We start from the raw sequence: 6,143 nt of genomic DNA on the forward strand, positions 1-6,143 counted from the left end.
ATGGGGTTTTTGATTATGTGATTACTTGGCCGTTTTTTTAATGATTATTTGATTATTAAGCCAAATATTTCATGATTATTTGATTACCTAGGACTGTATTTTTAGTTTATGATTATTTGATTACTAAAGATAAGCAAATATTTAATGATTATGTGATTATATTGGCAAAAAAATGGTGATTATGTGATTACTAGGACCCCCCCCCCCCATGAGGGGCCTCTATCATGATTATGGGGTGGTAACTTGTTATTCCCTATTCATTTAAAAAAACATATTATTTTTATGCATTGAAAAGTAAGATTTTTCCTTTCAAAAATATGTGAACTCATTTATGTTTGATGTCATTTACCATTTAATCATACCATTACATGTAAACAGTTCACTTTTGACCAATGACAAACTCACTTTTTTATGATACATGTATCAAAGTTTTGAAGTCTTAATTCTTTTTACCATGAATAAAAGGCTAATGACAAACTTATATGATAATTTATGTACTGTAAATCCATAATTTTGTGGTCGATTTATTATTGTGAAAGTCTCACATATACAATGAACACAAATTTAATAATTACTATGTCAGCAAATGCTGCGTGCAAATAATCCAATAAAATTAAGGTTGAGCTTTTACTTTTGAGAAGCCACAATTTTTGCAATGATAAATACATCTAAAAATATTGTAAATTTACAATTATATAGTTATATAGTTACTCTTTAGCGTATGGAAGTTTTATTGTTGAAAAAATTGTTGTTATTCAATTAACGATAACATTTTAATTTTTTCAAGCATTAAAATCATTTGATCAAATAAATAAGATTTTGTATTCCATTATGTGATTAATGAATGTTCTAGTGACCTCAATTCATTGAGAATAATACATGATGTTAACATTGAAAAAGGGACATAACTCTTTGGAATCAGTTGTATTATTTGACAACCTTTTCTTTTACATATATTCTAAGTTTCTTAAAAAATGTGAATCATATCTCTGTGTCAACAGCTACTTCACTTTTAAAGGTATTTTTAAAGATGGAGTATGTTGTATCAAAGAAAAGAAAACTAAAAGATTGAGTTTTGAGGTCAATAATTTTGATTTATCAATATGTGTAGTGTATTAAAAGTTACAATGATGATGTTCTTATTGTATATGTATATTAATAACATTCCAAGTTTTTGTTTAGATATGAAATTATATTTGCTATGTTTTATAAACTTTGTAGAGTAGAATTTGTATTTTAGAATCTAATAGAGTTATATAATATAGATGTCAACAGAATTAGTTTAGTATTTTTATGCCCCACCTACGATAGTAGAGGGACATTATGTTTTCTGGTCTGTACATCCGTTCGTCTGTCTGTCTGTCTGTTCTTTCTTGCGTCCGTACGTCCGTTCAACTTGAAACTTAGTACACATGTTCCTTATGATATCAATATCTTATCAAATAAGAGTTTTGACCCCAATTTCACGGTCCACTGAACATAGAAAATGATAGTGCGAGTGGGGCATCCGTGTACTGAATATGAGCAATTAAAGGATCTAAGATTAAATTGTCATGTATTAAAACATACAACATTTAATTTTCTTGCACAATTGTTTAACTTATGTTAATGTATATTAAAATTCCAAGTTTTTGTTTTGATATATATTACATGTATTATATTTGCTATGTTTTATATTATTTAAAAAACTTTGTAGAGCAGAAATTGAATTTTAGATTCTGATTGCAATTACATGTAAACTGTATTAGCATGATTAGATTAATGTTTTTAAATTTGAAAATTGATAATGCATGACATATCTTCCAAACTTGAGCAATTCAAATTTAAGATTAAGTTGTCAATATATATCATGTAGTAAAACATACCAAGTTTACTTGCAATTGTGTCTTACAATTGTTTAACTTATATACTCATGTACAAATGTATACTTACATTTCAAATATTTGCTTTTATATAAATGTATTATATTTGCAAAAAATGAGAGTGCATGTATTTAAACAAATTTGAAGATAGAATTTGCATTTAAAATTCTGAATTAAATTTCATTTATTCAGCAATCTTTAATGTTGAGCATTGGTTTATGTTTCAGCATTCGTTTATTTTTCAGTATTGTCATTTGTGAAATAATAACATATTCTCTTTTTGCTTTGTGTGTTGTTTTTATTAACTTTTTTCTTGTTTCAGAATATTTTTGGTTTGCTTAATAAGTTTTATAAATAAGCTACAATTATTTTACTGAGGTCAGCATTGTTAAAAAAGTGTTTTGAAGAAAGCATAAATCATATATAAATATATTTTCACTGGTCTTTTTTTTTAATTTTGTTTCTCCAGCAATTAAATTTGTTGCGTATTTACAGATGATTCATAAATAAAGAATATATATTTATTTATGAATCATCTGTAAATATGCAACAAATTTAATTGCTGGAGAAAACACAATTCTAAAAAAAAGACCAGTGAAATTTAATATGTTATGTCACCGTGAGAAGACAAGAGTCCTCAATTAAAACTATTAGACCTTTTTAACAATGAGAAGATTAAAAATACCAATGAAATTTCCATTATCTGATTAAAGCATATCTTTATTGTATTATTGACCATTTCATCATTAAGTAGGTGGATTTTACAATTGAGAATGGAAATAGGTAATGTGTCAAAGAGACAACAACCTGACCAAAGAGCAAAAACTCAATTACATATTTGTTTTTCGTTCATTTTTATACGACCGCAAAAATTTTAATTTTTTGTCGTATATTGCTATCACGTTGGCGTCATCGTCGTCTTGCGTCGTCGTCCGAATACTTTTAGTTTTCGCACTCTAACTTTAGTAAAAGTGAATAGAAATCTATGAAATTTTAACACAAGGTTTATAACCACAAAAGGAAGGTTGGGATTGATTTTGGGAGTTTTTGTTCAAACAGTTCAGGAATTAGGGGCCAAAAAAGGGCCCAAATAAGCATTATTCTTGGTTTTCGCACAATAACTTTAGTATAAGTAAATAGAAATCAATGACATTTAAACACAAGGTTTATGACCACAAAAGGAAGGTTGGGATTGATTTTTGGAGTTGAGGTCTGAACAGTTTAGGAATTAGGGGCCAAAAAGGGGCCCAAGTAAGCATTAAAAGGGTCCAAAATTGAACTTTGTTTGATTTCATCAAAAATTGAATAGTTGGGGTTCTTTGATATGCCGGATCTAACTGTGTATGTAGATTCTTAATTTTTGGTCCCGTTTTCCAATTGGTCTACATTAAGGTCCAAAGGGTCCAAAATTAAACTTAGTTTGATTTTAACAAAAATTGAATCATTGGGGATTTTGATATGCTGAATCTAAAAATGTACTTAGATTTTTGATTATTGGCCCAGTTTTCAAGTTGGTCCAAATCGGGGTCCAAAATTAAACTTTGTTTGATTTCATCAAAAATTGAATAATTGGGGTTCTTTGATATGCCAAATCTAACTGTGTATGTAGATTCTTAATTTTTAGTTCCGTTTTCAAATTGGTCTACATTAAATACCAAAGGGTCCAAAATTAAACTAAGTTTGATTTTAATAAAAATTGAATTCTTTGGCTTTTTTGATATGCTGAATTTAATCATGTACTTAGATTTTTGATTATGGGCCCAGTTTTCAAGTTGGTTCAAATCAGGATCCAAAATTATTATATTAAGTATTGTGCAATAGCTAGAAATTTTTAATTGCACAGTATTCAGCAATAGCAAGAAATCTTCAATTGCACAGTATTGTGCAATAGCAAAAAATGTTCAATTGCACAGTATTGTGCAATAGCAAGAAATCTTCAATTGCACAGTATTGTGCAATAGCAAATATTTTCAATTGCACAGTATTGCACAATAGCAAGAAATATCTAATTGCACAATATTGTGCAATAGCAAGAAATTTTCAATTGATTGGAGTTATCTTTCTTTGTCCAGAATAGTAGTTGAATCAACTTAAATCATTGTTTAATACAATGCACAATATATATTCACTTTTACTACCAACTGATAAACTAAAACACTCTTTACCATTCAGTGATAACAAGCACTTTTTGTTACATTTTAATATTTTATGATGTATTTAAATGAGTAGTTATTGTTGCAAACTCCATTAGAAATTTGAATTGAGATCAGTTTTGAAAAAAGGGAAAGGGGGATGTGAAAAAAAAAATGGTGGGGGGGGGGTTAATTTTTCTCATTTCAGATTTCATAAATAAAAAGAAAATTTCTTCAAACATTTTTTTGAGAGGATTAATATTCAACAGCATAGTGATTGCTCAAAAACAAAAAAAATATTTTAAGTTCATTAGACCACATTCATTCTGTGTCCAAAACCTATGCTGTGTCAACTATTTAATCACAATACAAATTTAGAGCTGAATCCAGCTTGAATGTTGTGTCCATACTTGCCCCAACCGTTCAGGGTTCAACCTATGCGGTCGTTTAAAGCTGCTCTACGGAGCATCTGGTTATGTTTGTTTTGTGGGCATTATGTTTTCTGGTCTGATCGTCTATCTGTTTGTTCATTCCTTTTTGTCGAGCCTTCGACTTTAGTCGAAAAAGCGAGACTAAGCGATCCTACATTCCGTCGTCGTTGTCGGCGTCCACAAATATTCACTCTGTGGTTAAAGTTTTTGAAATTTTAATAACTTTCTTAAACTATACTGAATTTCTACCAAACTTGGACAGAAGCTTGTTTATGATCATAAGAAAGTATCCAGAAGTAAATTTTGTAAAAATAAAATTCCATTTTTTCCGTATTTTACTTATAAATGGACTTAGTTTTTCTGCGAGGAAACATTACATTCACTCTGTGGTTAAAGTTTTTAAAATTTTAATAACTTTCACAAACTATCCTTGATTTGTACCAAACTTGGACAGAAGCTTGTTTATAATCATAAGATAGTATCAAGAAGAAAATTTTGTTAAAATAAATTTCCACTTTTCCGTATTTAACTTATAAATGGACTTAGTTTTTTTGCCAGAAACAAAACATTCACTCTGTGGTTTAAGTTTTTAAAATTTTTATAATATTCTTAAACTATCTTGGATTTCTACCAATCTTAGACAAAAGCTTGTTTCTGATCATAAGATATTATTCAGAAGTAAATTTTGTAAAAAAAAAATTCACTTTTCCTGTATTTTACTTATAAATGAACTTAGTTTTTCTTCCAGTTAACATTACATACAGTCTGCAGTTAAAGTTTATAAAACATTTATTAGATTCATAAACTATCCTGGATTTTTTACCAAACTTGGAAGCTTCTTTCAATCATAAGACAGTATCGAGAGGGAAATTTTTATTTATGTTTTTCCTCATTTTTGTTGAGTCTGCGATTAACAACAAAAGTAGGCGAGACACTGGGTTCTGTGGAACCCTTACAAATTTTTCATTTGTTCGTCCGTCTGTTGGTCCGTCTGTCCCGCTTCAGATAAAAGTTTTTGGTTGAGGTAGATTTCAATGAAGTTGAAGACCAATCAACATGAAAGTTAGTACACATGTTCACTATGATACAATCTTTCTAATCTTAGTTCCAAATTAAATTTTTGACCCCCTTTTATCAGTCCATAGAACATAGACAATGATAGTGTGATTGGGGCATCCATTTTACTCTGGACACGTTATTCTTGTTGGTATTTCTATTGCCATATTGTGCCATTAGAATATCCCCCTGTCTCTCTTTTAGCATACTGTAAACCAACTAATTTTTGCGAGCAATTAAAAAAAATAACGCGAATATAAATCGTCGCAAATTTGTAAAACTTGGATCTTTCCTTATTAAACTATATAAAATAATTAAGAATATCGCAAAATTAAATCGCTACGAAGTGAAATTGGGGGGGGTTACACAAAATAAAGTATCCGCAAAAATGAGTTGGTTTACTTATGACATCTAACATTTGTCAATCATCTGTTGATAATCGAAAATTGTCAAACTTTATTTAAGAAATAAATGGCAAAAATACTTTAACTATACTTGTTTGTTATGATATCAGGAAATTTCAGTGGTATTTTAAAACTATATCTTACTTATATTGTTGTCACAAATATTTCTCACAAATTAATGATTTTATCTTTTTATATTGAATTAAATGTATATGTAATTGTTATTGACATTTTATAAATTTATATGTTTTTGTTACA

This window comes from Mytilus edulis, chromosome 11 (genome assembly GCF_963676685.1).
Source record: "Mytilus edulis chromosome 11, xbMytEdul2.2, whole genome shotgun sequence".
NCBI classification, from domain to species: domain Eukaryota; kingdom Metazoa; phylum Mollusca; class Bivalvia; order Mytilida; family Mytilidae; genus Mytilus; species Mytilus edulis.